General features: G+C 46.3%; 2 long non-coding RNA genes across 4 annotated transcripts; one reads left to right on the top strand and one right to left on the bottom strand.

The window, feature by feature from the left end:
- Positions 1-605: 605 nt before the first annotated feature.
- Positions 606-11,303, top strand: LOC125162763 (uncharacterized). 3 transcript variants are annotated; one of them, XR_007151163.1, is made up of 6 exons: positions 606-1,326; positions 3,335-3,484; positions 8,162-8,291; positions 8,439-8,693; positions 9,370-9,524; positions 10,419-11,303. It is a non-coding gene; the product is annotated as an uncharacterized LOC125162763 (long non-coding RNA). The 3 variants fall into 3 exon arrangements; XR_007151164.1 differs by lacking the exon at positions 3,335-3,484; XR_007151165.1 differs by lacking the exons at positions 606-1,326; positions 3,335-3,484 and adding an exon at positions 4,412-4,764.
- Positions 3,861-6,812, bottom strand: LOC125162764 (uncharacterized). Its single transcript, XR_007151166.1, has 2 exons — positions 6,591-6,812; positions 3,861-6,294 (listed from the first exon to the last, which is right to left on the bottom strand). It is a non-coding gene; the product is annotated as an uncharacterized LOC125162764 (long non-coding RNA).
- Positions 11,304-15,380: the final 4,077 nt, after the last annotated feature.

Genomic DNA, 15,380 nt, shown 5'->3' on the forward strand with positions numbered 1-15,380 from the left:
GAGATAATACGGGGCACTGGCTCAGGTCATTCTCAGAAAAATACCTCATCTGCTTTTTCTTTTAGACTAAGACTTTTGATTTGTTTTGTTTTGCTTCCTTTTGTTGTTTGCAACCGGGAGCTTTGCTTATTTGTTTTATTCGCCTTCTTCTCAGGGCGAAGTGCTAATGCGGGGTGTGGGTGGGGTCGCTCGGGGCTGGCAGTCACCTCCTGTCCGGACCCCGGGTCCGGACCTCTGTGAGGGGGGGGGGGGGGGGGGGGAGGGCAGCCACCCACCAGACCAGCTGGAGCTGCAAACCCTACTCCCTGCTTTCAGAAAGCAAGTCCCCTGCCCACCCTGTCCCCGTCCCCAATCCCCCAGGGGCTTCCCCCCTCCCCCACCCTGCCTCGTCCAACCCCAGCAGCTGGTTCTTCTTAAGGCATCGCTGTTAGTTTACAGTGGCTGCAAGTGTTCATTTTCATGTTTTAATGAAAACACAGCCAGCTTCATTCCATCCTGAAAATTAATGTCTTCTTTCTCTCTCCGTGTCCCCCTCCCTCTCACTATATCCACCGATTGTTTCTTTTGGAATTAATTCTCCTCTCGCTTTGCCTCCGTAGAGCTCTGACTCCCCGGAGAAGGAAGAGGACGGCCCCTCGGGGCCGCACAGAATGGACAGGCCAAGCGACAGGAGGGAGGCCGCCCGCGCTCCTCCAGGGCCTCGAGGAAGGCACAGTCACACCTGCAAAACACAGCGCCCATCTTTCTCATCCGCTTTTACTTCTCAGGAGACCCCGGTCCCCAGAGACCTGTTTTCACCTCCCTGGCTCGGCACACATGTTTTCTACATGATATTAACCGGTCGCCTTTGAATCTCGCACATCCTGGTATGCTTTGGATCCACCGACCTCATTTTCACACACACACACACGCACACGCACACACACACACACCCCGGAAGCTGTACTAGCTGACTGCCGGCAAAAGAAAACGTTAGCGTGGCTCTCTCTCCTTCTTTTAAACAGCTTAATTGAGATACAATGTACACGCCATACAACTCACTTAAAGTGTGTTCTTGCCTGACTTTGCGTTTATTTACTGGGGTGTGCATTAGCTGTTTCTTCTTGAGAAATGGGGCCGCCGGGTGGACATTTTGACCCTATAGGCTCCCCCCTTTGACAGGTGACATCTAAATAGAGAGCAGATTCTGTCCATGTTTCCACCCCCTTCGCCCCCCCTCCAAAAGTTGTTTTACTCTTTTTCCAACTTACAACCTACTTCCTGTGTTTGGAGTCTGAGCCGCCCAGGCCTTTTCAGGAGACTTGCTGCCTTGTTTCTGCACTAATAGTAAGTTTCTTTTGTGTTGGAGGGGTTTTCTGTTCGGTTTTTCGTTATTTCGAGCCTTCTGCTGTTTCCCTTATCTGCGGGGCTGGGGAGACCCCAGTGAAAGGTATCTGTGTGGCCTAACGGACTCTGCAGAAGTATTTGGTACTTAGAGCCAAATGTAAACGTTCGCAGCATTCTGACTCTGGGGGTGGTCAGAAAGGAAGATGGTTAGGAATATGAAGAGGCCTGGAGCTTTTTCCTGATATTAAAATGTTAATCTCTAGTTTCGCTCTGACTTCTGTCTCTGTTCCCTCGTTTGAAGAATAGGATTTAAAATAACTGCTTCATGGGGCGCCCGGGTGGCTCTGTCGGTGAAGCATCCGACTCCAGCTCAGGTCACGATCTCGCGGCTCATGAGTTCGAGCCCCACGTCGGGCTCTGTGCTGACAGCTCGGAGCCCAGAGCCCGCTTCGGATTCTGTGTCCCTCTTTCTCTCCACCCCACCCCTGCTTGTGCTCTGTCTCTCTGTGTCTTTCAAAAGTGAACAAATATTAAAAAAAAATTTTAAATAACTGCTTCAGCAGATTTGCCTAAGGATCGCAACGTGCAAACTCTTTAGAACACAATCAGTTTCTCTAAATCTACAAATACTCATTAAATATGAGTTTGAAGGAGCTTCACTAATGGTATAAGAATTCTGTTTCTGTCAAGGAGCATTAATAAAAACGTAGTGGCTGCGGTCAGACAGGTATGCTCCAGCTCCAGCATTCACTCAGCGAATCCGTACTGAGGCCTGCTGGGTGCCGGATATTGGGGATTGCAATGGTGGACACGCAGGGAGAGTCAGGTAGAGGAGAGAAAGATGTTCACCATGTAGTCGAGCAAGTAAATATCTACGTACAAACGATCCAAGTACCACAGCAAGGGCTGTGGGAGAAACTTCCGCTGTGTGTGTACGTGTGTGTGTACGTGCTCAAAAAAGTTTTAAGAGGATGTGTATTTTGCTGGTAAATTTATCCCTACCAGCATAGAAAAATTTTCTGGAACAATCCATGAGAAGTTGGTTACAATTGTTTCTTTTTGAGGTAGGATCCAGAAAAGTACATGGGGGAAGGTCTACTTTTTATTCTATACATGTCTTACACAGTGTGAAGTCTCTAACCACAAGCATGCATTTTTTATTATTTATTTGCTTGTTTACCTACCAGTGGAACTTCTCTAAGCAGCAGACTGAGAGTCCACGTCGACTTTCTTTGTTAGTTTTCTCCATTCAAAACCAAAACTTGTTATTTAAAATGAATAAATGATTAACTGCTTAAAGTATTTAACTTGTCATGCCAAACCAATTAAAGAGTGCATATAAAATCGTTATACTTGAAAAGACAAAGGTCATTTACGAGAGTGCAGAAATTCATCAACCCACACCAAGGTGTTCCCAAGCCCACTCATGCCCACAGAGCTTGCCCAGACAATAACCTTTTTATTCAACAGATATTTATTGAGTGCCTACTGGGTACCAGGTGTTGTTCTGGGCACCGGCAGGTAAAACAATTGCCCACTCTCCTGTTGTAGGGAACAGACAATATATCTGTTTCTTTTTTTTATTTAAAAAAAAATTTTTTTTAACGTTTATTTATTTTTGAGACAGAGAGAGACAGAGCATGAACGGGGGAGGGTCAGAGAGAGGGAGACACAGAATCTGAAACAGGCTCCAGGCTCTGAGCTTTCAGCACAGAGCCCGACGCGGGGCTCGAACCCACGGACCGCGAGATCATGACCTGAGCCGAAGTCGGCCGCTTAACCGACTGAGCCATCCAGGCGCCCCTATCTGTTTCTGATCAAGCAAATCCAATATACATTATATATAAATCAAGCCAATCAAATATACAATATATATTTTATAGAACTATATAATAATAGAAGTATTGTGACAAAAAAGGAAAGCAGGGCTGGGTGGTGCGGGACCAAGGGATTGGGTGGTGTTTTTGGTTATTATATAGAATAGATTTTGTGGTTGCATTCGCCATAGAGAAGGGCCAGGAGGCATGTCTGAGGAGATGGCACATCAACAAGGACCCAGATGAGTTGAAAGAGGCATGAGCCGTGGAAGAATGTTCTCTGCCCGAGAGACCGGTAAAGGCCCTGATATGAGAGCGCCGGAGACCGGTGAAGTCTAGCGGTGAGCATACACACCGGGTATGCCGTTCTGTCCTCCTGTCGTAGTGCTCCAAACATTTCAGAATCTAGACTTATGTTCTAGAAAGGAAAACTGAAACACTGATAGCTTTATTATCTTTGTGCGTCTGGGCCTCAATATGCTATTCTGGGCATTGCCTCTCTTCTTGAGATGGTAAACAAAAATAGTCGCTGTGACCTATACATACCAGGGAACCAGAAATACAGTAAAACCTTGGTTTGCGAGCTTAATTCGTTCTGGAAACATGCTTGTAATCCAAAGCACCTGTACATCAAAGCGAATTTCAAAAACTATTGGCTCGGTTGTGATCATGTGACGGCCCGCATCACGCACGACTGTATCGCAAGACACCACTTGGTTATCAAGCGAAAATTTATTAGACATGTTTGCTCGCCTTGCGGAACGCTCGCAGAACACGTTACTCGCCTTCCCAGGTTTTACCGCGGATCTTTTTTTTAACATATCTTTATATTTCAATATATTTTTTAAACTTCGTGTGGCCATATTCATCCACAGTTGCCATAATACACTTTCTTTCTATTGTCCTAACAGCGTCTCATGAAACCCGTGTGTGTTTTATTACTGCGGTACATGTCCGTTTTTAGGCACTGAAATTAACTTAGCAACTATCACTCCCAGGCCATTTCGACAAGGATTCTGAGACGTGTTGTTTTCAACCGACTCTAAGCAGGAGGGGGGCTGGGACAGGCGAGTGAAACCATGTGCTACTTAAAGGAAATAACAAAACATAATAATGCCGTTGGTGCTGCTGACGACAAGCCTCTTCTGACTGAGCACCTTGGAATGCCCTTCCCGCTGCGGGACTCACCTGTCGGATGAGGGGCTGGCGATTAAGTTTTCTCTGCGTCCTCTGATGTCATGTTCTCTTTCCTTTTCTCGCGAGGGTTTTCAGTGCCAGCTCTGTCATCAGTCATTGTCACTACGACCGTCTGAGTGTGAGGTTCACCTTCTCCTCTTTCTCCAAACAGGGCTTCTGTGGGTGGGTTGTTCTAGAACACTGGCTCTCAACCAGAGGTGATCCAGACCAGGAGAGGCTTGGCAGCGCTGGGAGATGCTTTTTGGCTCGTCACACTGTGCTCCTGGCATGTAGCAGGTGGAGGCTGGGGGTGCACTGCCCAGGACGGCCCCCCCACTCCCCACCCCCGACACGCAAAGAACAATGCTGCCCCCAGTTTCATCAACGGTGCCGAAGCTAAGAGCCTCGGGTCTCGAGAAACTGGGAAAGATGACGAAGGGAGACGGTGAGTGGAGGACACTGCTGCCTTATGATGCCCACGCGGTATTTCCCACCCACGAAACACGCAGCAACTTTTGTCTTAGTTGATGCTGATTACTCTCGATTATCCATCCCCAGAGATCTGGGCGTGCGGCTGAACCCCACGTTAGGGGACAAGCACAAGGGGACAAAACCGGAGGCACAAACATGTGCCGTAAAAACCAGAGCGTTTTCTGCTCTGTCTTCAGATCCTTGGTTTCATTCAAGGGCCAACACAGTTGATCTGCATATGGCATTCAGCAGCAAAGTAAACTTTTTTCTCGGGTCTTTTGTTTCCAAATCAAAAGGAAACAAAGGACATCAAGCCCCATTCAGGCACTTTCAATGACTCTCAAATAAACGTGGGAGCAATACTGGAGCCGTTTATAATGCTCAGTGATGAAAAAGCATACTTATTAACCTTGTAAACATTCTATAAAAGTACAAGGGAAACTTCATAAAGAATATCCAAGTGTCCTTTTAATATAATAGCCCTTTGTACGTTGAAATGTTCATATGTGGACAAAATAGAATTAAGCAGAACAGACTGGAAGAACACAGTCTTCGAGCCTTCTCGTAATGGTGCCATTAAAACATTATTTTGCAGTTTCTTAAGACTCAGAAGATTAAGGTTTCTCACCCCGAGATCAGTTCCCCTTACAAAAAGCACTTTGGACCCATATTTAACCAACCGTCAGGAAGGGATTCAAAAGCAGGCTAATTGAACACGGGGGTTTTGGAAACTCTGTAATGATGACCCGGGTTTTTTTCTGGAAAACACCAACAAGGGCAGCTTGGCAGGAAGCAGGAATTAGACAGGAGAATTGATTTGAGACCTGCCCTCCACACTGGAAGGAAAACTCCCCCGTAAGAAACGGTGAGGTTTGAAATCAGTGCAGGATCTATCATTCACACGGCCTCCGGCCTTAACGCGGGGCATTTTCTCGTCACCGTAATTCCCCAGGAACTGCTCTTCTCGCGTGGGACAGATCCACCTCTCGGAGGAAAGGAACCCCGCTCTATCTGTTCAACCCGTCCTCTCCCTTCTGTGTCTGAGCCATCGCCGGGTTCTCTCTGTGTTTTGCAATCCCCTCCATGGCTCCAAAGGCCGACAAAGTCTGTCTCCAGCGAGGGTACTGAGCCAAAAGCCCACACCGCCTGACCGTATTTTTCAATTTCTTAGCCTTTTACCCGCCGACTTCACAGTTCTCGGGAGCAGACCAGCTCGGGCAGACCTCCCCCGAATATAAAGTTCTGCAGGGGCAAGCTGGAGAACCACACAGGGGAGAGTTCACGAGGAGCCCCGTCTGACGTTTTCTGCCTGAATCCTTGGGCCTCGCGCCAGCCTACAAAGGCAAGTGGCAGGGAACTAACAGCCGTAAGCAAATGAGCTCAGCCAGCCTGGAGTCTCTCTTGCAAGGGGATCACAGGCATTCTGCCCAGCAGAACCTGGAGAGAGAGAGAGAACCTCTGTCCTGAAATCTCTGAAGTTTCCTGCCAGTGAGTCAGTACGTACCTGACCAAAAAAATAAATAAAAAAAGTTGTCGAACTGGTTTGACCGTTTCAGCCAGCTATTGCTGAGAGAAGTAAACAGAACATCACCGCTTCAGTTATGTCTGACTTGGGCATTATTTTCAAGTCAATATTTGTCATCTCAGTGCTGTTCCATTGCGGCCTTTGAGACGGATAGATGGGCACCTCGTCCTGGGGAAACCCACCCAGCAGCCACCAGCCTCCACCGCCCCCCCCCCCCCATCTCAGGACGGGGGTGGGGAGGGTTTAGTGACACTGAGTCAGGACTTCGCAGTTACCTCGTCAGGATGTAGCTGAATTGAGAAATGCTCTCACTTTGCCCTCTGGGCTCCTCCAGTCGGCGCCCCGGGTTTCTGCCGACCGCTGCACTTTTCAGTGAAGTTGACACGCAGGCGTTCTCGGTGTCTTCATTCAGGAAGTGGCCAGCCTTGAGATTCTTTCTGCTCGGATGCTACAAACAAATTGCAGAGGAAGTCAAGTCAAACTTTCCCTTGCTTCTTTTGTTCTCCAACCAGCAATTCAGAAAGCAGAGCCGGTTTTTTCTTTTTGGATGCCTTTGAAAGATTGCTCTTAGCTGGCAAGGCAGAAACCCTCATGGGTTTGATTTTTGTTGTTGTTGTTGTTTTAAGCAAAGATCCTCCTAAACTCATTTTTTCAAAAAAGCAGAAATTTCCTAGAAGTTTCTTTAAGGCTGGGTTTTGTGTGTGTGTGTGTGTGTGTGTGTGGTTTTTTTTTTTTTTTGAACCTTTCCAACCCAATTGGTCCCTTAACGTCACACAGCTTTCTAATTGTTGTTCTTCCCTTTAGATTTAGATTTCAACCAGGAGAGCAATAATGAGCTTTGCATGGACAATGGCTAAATCTGAATGAGGCTTCTGGTGCCCTAATTCAGGGCCAAGGAAAGCTAACAGTCATGATTCAATAAAGGTGCCAGTCCACGGCAGGCATCAGACAGAAAGGAGACACCTTATCTGTTGAATCTACAGATACTACTTGAAAAATCACACATAATTAATCCCTTCTCTTAGCGGAGGCTATTTGAAGCTTTATCACCAGCTTGTATGTACGATTTCATCTCTAGCTTTCACTGATGGCTCCGAGAGGGGAGCATTTTCAAACCAGAGGCAGTTCATAATTTAGACATGCCTACCACCCCTATTCTAGTTAGCTAATAAAAGAAGCTTTGCACTAAATAACTGAGGGAACACAGAATAGAGATACATAGCAAATATTTGCCAAGTGGCCCTGAAGTGGCTTCCCAGATGGCACGTTCTGGGGAATAAAGAAGATACGACAGCCCCATGGATATCAATATGACATCTGATGGTCCTCCCGCGACCCTCTGTGTACAGGGGTGGGCAGTCAATGGGAATTCGTTTTACCATGGCAGTGCTCTTATATAGGCTAGAAAAAATATATACGCAGAAAGAGGGAGAGAGACATATCTCACGTAACCCAACCTGTGGCTCCCGTAAGGCTCTCCACTAAAGGAAGTTGTGATGATTGAAATTCATCACACCATGTGAATTCTCCTGGGTCAGGAAAAACTGGCATTGGCAGAATCTAAACTTAATAGTATTTGCAAAGTTACTCTTATGTCAGAACATGTTTGCCCAACCATGATCGTCTCCTTCCTCTTTATCTATAAACACATATACACTGTAGATATTTATAGACTAATAGGTATATGAAATCATTTATGCAAGTTGTAATTGACTGTGTAATTATTGAATAAACAGCGGATGAAAGGAAATGTGAGGTTCTGAAGCTTTAATTCTCGTTTTATCTTTTATTCTTTCAACTGTTTATTTACTTGTCTACATTCTCCTCTCTGCTGATTATTTTCTAGGCATGCATTTTCCCTTGGGCAACATCAGATGAGAACATCATTTCATTTGCATCGCAGGGGAGACAGACAAACAGAAAGCAGAGAGACAAACAGAAAATCAGAGACAGCATCCCGCTTGGACACCTCCAAGGTATGTGGGTCATCGTTAGACGCTGTGGGCACCGTCACCATTCTTGAAGCTTTGATGTAGAAACATGTAAGACTTACAATGTACCTGAATCTCTATATAAAGCCAACAGACCTATCCTGTATTGAGGCGATCGCTATTTATTTACAGAATTCAACTGCCTTCAACAAATTCTATCAAATCCCTACTGTGTGCCAGGCGCTAGGATACGAGGAGGGCTTGTCATCAATGCTGGATTGCCCAGTGTGCAGACGAGACCCTCACTTAAAAGTCCAGAAAGCATGGCTGAGAGAGAGCAGAATGTTCTGGGCACAAAGAACAGCAGGGAGGTTGTCCTGAGGCAACACCCAGTTTGGTGCGTCTGAGGGACTGAAAAGTGCCCACTGCTTCAGTGAAGCTGAAAGGGTAAGTATGTCTCTTACTCATTTGCCATAGGACAGGGGTTAGTCAACACCTTTTTTTGTAAATATTTTGGTAAATATTTAGTAAAATATTTATTTTATTTTATTTATTTAGTAAAATATTTAGTAAATATGTTAGGCGTTACAGGCCTTGGGGTCTCTGTCGCAATTATTCAACTATGACATTATAGTGCAAAAAAACATACACCATAAACAAATTCCAATAAAACCATACACGCGGGCATTGAAATTGGAATTTCGTTGGGACAGTTCTACAAATAGAAAGCAGGGACCCCATCACAACCCCACCTTGCCCGCCATTGGAGACAACCAGACAATTCAGAAAAGTCATTTTTTTTCAACGTTTTTTTTTGTTTTTTTTGGGGGGGGGACAGAGAGAGACAGAGCATGAACGGGGGAGGGGCAGAGAAAGAGGGAGACACAGAATCGGAAACGGGATCCAGGCTCTGAGCCATCAGCCCAGAGCCCGACGCGGGGCTCGAACTCCCGGACCGCGAGATCGTGACCTGGCTGAAGTCGGACGCTTAACCGACTGCGCCACCCAGGCGCCCCATGAAAAGTCATTTTTAATTTCAGCACACACATGCTTTTACCCCTTTGAAAAGCGCAACTTTATTTTTATGAGTGTTCGATTTATTTTAACTTCTATTTGGACACAGGTCCTGAGATCGTGGGGATTATTATTCAGAAAATGAGCCTCCCCGACTCCTGCTTTGGGTGGAATACACTTCCTTGCACCGCAGACGTTGGACTTGGCCGTGTGACTTTGTTGGCTAATAGGCCGTTAGCGAGCGTGAGTCCGGCAGGCCTTGAGGTGTGTTTGCATGGCAGCTCGTGCTCATTTGCATTTCCAACATCGCCACAAGGGGTGTATATGCCCGTGTATCCAAGGAGGATGCACACGCCCGGAGCAGACTGCATGTGCTCCACTACTGCGAGCCCAGCCTAGAGCAGTCTCAATCATCTGAACACCTACCAACTTGCAGATGTTTGCGTGAGATTAAATAATTCCTGTTTTAAGCCAATGAGCTGGGGGATGATTTGTTACATGGCATCATTATGGCAATAGTTGACTGATGTAGGCCCCGTAGTACTTCTAGGTGTTAATCCGGCCATGGCCAGACCAGTACAGTCACTAAATTGCAGGGGGCGGGGGCCGGGGAAGCATAATTTTAAAAGATCCTTCAAAAACTTGTCTTCCTGCTTTGACTTTGTTATGTAAATCAAAGTCAATTATAGCCTTTCAGGCACTAAATGAAATTTGATGGCCATAAGGCTTCAATGAAGCGGCATATGGTTAAAGAATAAAAGAGGTCTAAGGTACTCATTTATTTATCCAGCACTAGATAAAGCCTTCATCCACAAAGACTTTATCCAGAAAAATGGTTCGCTCATTAAAGAGACGCTCGTGGGTTCTTTTGTACGACACCTTGTAGTTACAGTGTTGAGTCAAGTGCTTACCCTAGGCCAAGCACGGTTCCTAGTGCTTTGCTTACATCAGCTTCTTTGACCCTCAAAATTTAATGTTGTAGTCACTGTTGATTATCTCCAACTGACAGATAAGAAAAGGGAGGGACCAAGAGAATAACGACTTATCCAAGCTCCATGACTTGTAAGTGACAGAGCTGGGGTTCAAACACAGGCTTTCTGATTTCAGAGCCCACCCACCTACCCCCCATGGTAAGACATATCTGGTTTTTGTTCACAGGGGACTTAAGAAGACAAACCAATCTTTACAAACCACGGCAGGACCGGGATGGAAAAAAACAAAAACAACAACAAAAACCACACACACCAAATAGGGAAGTCTGGTTAAGAACACCAGAGAGGACCTGTTTTAGACAGGAGACCAGAGAAGGCTTCTCTAGTTAGGTGAAGTTGTCTGAGAGATGAAAATGATCACACACAAAAAAATGGCTGAGAGAGAGAAGAATGTTCTGGGGACAAACAACAGCAGGGAGGTTGTCCTGAGGCAACACCCAGTTTGGTGCGTCTGAGGGACTGAAAAGTGCCCACTGCTTCAGTGAGGCCCAATGGGTAGGTCTCTTACTCATTTGCCATAGGACAGGGGTTAGTCAACACCTTTTTTTTTGTAAAGCACCTAATAGTAAATATTTTAGGCATTTTAGGCCTTGGGGTCTCTGTCGCAATGATTCAACTATGACATTATAGTGCAAAAAACCATACACCATAAATAAATGTATGTGCTCCATTCCACTAAAACTGTATATGTGGGCATCAAAATTGGAATCTTATTAGGACAGTTCTACAAATAGTAAGCATGGGCGTGAAGACACATAGGATTTTCATATTTAGTGCATTTCCAACATATCGGGTTGGAATAATTTTGGAATACTATGGAAATATTATGATATTTGATGTATCTCGACCTTGGAACTCTGGTGAGTTCTCTGTCAAAATAGAATATAGGTCATACCGGTAAGAACAAGAGATAATTTTGACTGAAAGTAATGACAAGCTATTGGGGTCTTTTGTTAGGTTTATTTAGTTATTTTAGAGAGAGAGAGAGAGAGACAGAGGGACAGAGACAGCACACACAAGTGGGAGATGGGCAGAGAGAGAGGCAGACACAGTATCCGAAGCAGGCTCCAGGCTCCGAGTTTCAGCACTGAGCCTGAGGTGGGGCTCGAACCCTTGAACCGAGGTATGACCTGAGCCAAAGTCAGATGCTTAACCAACGGAGCCATCCAAGTGCCCCAAGCTATTGTTTTTTTTAATCACTGTGTTAGGATTCTCCAGCAAAAACAGAAACAGAATATATATGTGTAGGAAGAGTTAGATTGTCTCACAATTTGCCGTTTGCAGGCTGGGCATCTAGGAGAGCTGGGGTCATTGAGCCTGAGCTCAAAGGCCTGAGCCCCAGAAGCACTGGGGGCAGGAAAAGATTGATGTCCCAGTCATGCCATCAGACGGGAAGAGCCAAATTCTGCCTTCCTCTGCCTTTTTGTTCCATGCAGGCCTTCCACGGATTAGAAGAATAGACGATGCCCAGCCACACTGGGGAGGGCAAAGTGCTTTACTGGATCTCAGGATTCAGATGCTAATTTCATCTGGAAAGAGCCTCCCCGACATACCCAGAAATAAAGTTTAACCAAATATCTGGGTACCCCAGGATCCAGTCAAGTTGACACAAAAAATTGACCGTTACAATCATCTAATTAACATAGAGGAGTAAATGATACCATCACCCAGAAAAAAAAAACAACAAGAAGATCAAGTTCTTGCTAAAATGCCACACTGACAGAAGTAACATAAAATGCATGTTTCTAAACTTTACAAACCGGGTAGTGGGTATCATCATTGAAGGAGTATTTAGGATTCATCACTGCCCAAGAAAACTTGAATTGCCCTGAAGTCTTCGAGAGGTCCTATGTGAAAGAAAATTGACAAACGTTTCCCCATATTTGACAATAATCATCCTAAAATTTTACATCGCCTAACCAGTGATGCATAGTGAAGCCGAAAGAAACTTTCCACATTGACAATAATAAAAATATTTTTCCAGCCAAAAAAAATTGGAATCTGTAGTAGTATTTTCTTCTTTCATTCAAATTAAAGAGTAACTTTTATTATTTTTTTAAGTTTATTTATTGAGAGAGAGAGAGAGAGAACCAGTGGGGTAGGGGCAGAGAGAGAGAGAGAGAGAGAGAGAGGGAGATGCCCAAGCAGGCTCCATGCTGACATAAGAGAGCCAGACGCAGGGCTCGAATTCATGAACCATGAGAGCCAAACTGGGATGCTTAACCAACTGAGCCACATAGGCGCCCCGTAAGTGTTAACTTTTATAACTAATTTTGTATTCTTTTTTTTTTTTAAACGTTTATTCATTTTTGAGACAGAGAGAGACAGAGCACGAATGGGGGAAGGTCAGAGAGAGAGGGAGACACAGAATCTGGAAGAGGCTCCAGGCTCTGAGCTGTCAGCACAGAGCCCGACGGGGGGCTCGAACTCATGGACCGCGAGATCGTGACCAGAGCCGAAGTCGGACGCCCAACCGACTGAGCCACCCAGGCGCCCCTGTATTCTTTTTATCAAGGAAAGCTTCCAAACTTCAAGGTTGGCAAAGCTGGAAGCAGCCCTGATTAAACACCTACCGTACAAGCCAAGCACAGCTCGATGCTAGAACAGAACAGACGATGCTATTGAACAGAACAATGTGTCCGCAGATTCATTGACGCGCTCCTGCTCCAAAAGGCACAAGGCATTTGCTTTCCCTTGGAATGTAGGCTGGACCTGATGACTTGTTTCTGGCGAGTGGCATATTGTGCAAGTGGTGACGCTGGGTGACACTGAAGACCGGTCGGGAAATAATGCCATCTCCCCCACACTCCTTCCTTCTGGAAGCCGGTGGCCATGTCATCAGAACACTCCAGCAGCACATGGAAAGGAGGCGGAGCCTTCCAGCCAACCGCCATGCGAGGGTGCGATCTTCGAAAGAGATCCTCCAACTTTACCCAGTCGAGCCTTCGGGATGCTGGCAGCTTCGGCCAACGTCTTGACCGCTCGTGAGAGGCCGTGGGCGAGAGCCATCCGTTCAAACTGCTCTCGGGGATTCCTGACCCCAGAAACCGCGTGCGATGAGAGATGCTTGTGATGTGAAGTTGCCACAGTTGGGGGGCAACCCGTTACCCAGCGAGCAATAAAGAATACGCTGACACAAGTCTTGGCTTTAGGACTCTCACCTTCTGACGTTTGTTTAATAGGCGTGGAATAAATGTGTTTTTGAGAAAGTGATGAAGAACAGGAAGCCAAAGAAATGTAGCAAATTATCATTAACTGTTCATTCGCTTATCAGATATTTACTGAGCAGTACCATATGTTATCTATGTTCCAGGCATCAAGCTAGAATAATAAGCGGGAAAGACATAACAGCGCCCCCCGTCATGGAGCTTCCAGTCTGGAAGAAGAAGAAAGTTTTTGTCCTGTGTCTGATGCCTACTCACCGCAGGACCCTGAAGTCAAGTTTCCCTGTCCCAGATAATATGCATTATCTCATCGAATCCTCAAGATAGCCCCCTTCCTCTCACCCACACCCACCCTGCAGCCCTCCCCAGGCTCCCTTGCAACTTGGCAACGTGACACAATTCAGACCAGCGACGCACAGGCAGGAGATCGCTGGGCAGATCCGCTGTCTTCGGAAGGACGCGCTGTCTGGAGAGGGCTGCGAGTTATCCATCCTGCGAATGTCAGGAAGGGCCGAGGGAGCAGCTGAGCTCTGACATTCTTACGCCATCGAAACAGAATAGTAACTGCCTGCCTTTTAAGGGAGAGAAAAAAAAATAACCTGTTCGTTGAGGTCTCTGTTGGGTTATCGTCGGCAGTTGCTACTTACGGCTAAGAGCGTTCCCGACTGACTTAATGAAGTCGGAGGAGAGAGCCAAGGTCACAAAGCCAATGAATGGAGCAAATCGGAAATCAAAACCGCATCTTCTGGACCCCCAGATCTGTATCTTAATCATGATGCTATGTTGTCCTCATGTTTCCAAAAGGAAGAAGAAGAAAACGAAGCAAAACAAAAAACAGGATAGAAAATGTATTTGTCTGGTTTCCCTGATTGTATCCAAACAGCGTAACAAGCTATTTGATATGGCCTCAAACCACGGGACATTACATCTACATTCCAATTTTAACAAAGACTTAATTGCAAATTTGGGGGAGGTGGTGAAAAGGACTAAGGAATTCCTTAATGTTGATGATGTTGGAAACGTGCTAACCTTGAATACATCTTTGAGAGGAGTTGAAACAGATAGACCCCATTCCTTGAGGGTCCCTGCAGCCTTATATTTACGGGGCACTCACCGTGGGCCTCATGATTTGGTTCCGCGGTCTCACCTAGTCCCTCTGTCACCCAGCAAGCTGAGCCCGTGCACCCCATTTCACAGCTCAGAGAGGTTCAGTAGCTTGGGCAGGGTGATTCAGCTCGCGCTTTGACTTAGGACTGAACTCTGGTCTGCCAGTCCAGAGCTGGACTAGAGAGGGAGTAGCAAACTGTGTCCACATGTGATGGTAGGATAAGTGATCCTGGATATGGCAGCAACTATGACAGTCTATACAGGAAGGAATAAAATTCGGGGGGCGCCTGGGTGGCTCAGTCAGTTGAGCATCCGACTTTGGCTCACGTCATGATCTCACGGTCCGTGAGTTCGAGGCCCGCATGGGGCTCTGTGCTGATGGCTCGGAGCCTGGAGCCTGCTTCCGATTCTGTCTCTCTCTCTCTCTCTCTCTCTCTCTGCCCCTCCCCTGCTCGTGCTCTCTCAAAAATGAATAAAAACATTAAAAAAAAAGAAAAGACTAAGGTTTGGCAAATGTTCTGGTGGAGGATCGGAGTGGAATAAACACAGGTCGGTTCCTGCTCCTGCCCCACCTGGCTGTGACGTTGGGTGAATCTCTCCGTCTCTCGGAGCCTTTTTCTTCTGCTGTAAAATGAATGTCATACTAACACCGGCCTCGCAGGGGTTCTGAGGACTCAGGGGGGCAGAGCCACTGGACTCCAGGCAGGTGGTGCAGCCAGTCCTCAAAAAATATTAACGGTTAGCATCTTGGTTACCATTCCATGCTTCGTATACGGGGAAGAGAGCGCCTCTTTGTGTTGAGCTCGGTATGTCTCCGCAACAATTATGTACATTCTTCGTGCTGGAAGAAGAAACGG

The sequence above is a fragment of the Prionailurus viverrinus genome, chromosome A3 (genome assembly GCF_022837055.1).
Source record: "Prionailurus viverrinus isolate Anna chromosome A3, UM_Priviv_1.0, whole genome shotgun sequence".
NCBI classification, from domain to species: Eukaryota; Metazoa; Chordata; class Mammalia; order Carnivora; family Felidae; genus Prionailurus; species Prionailurus viverrinus.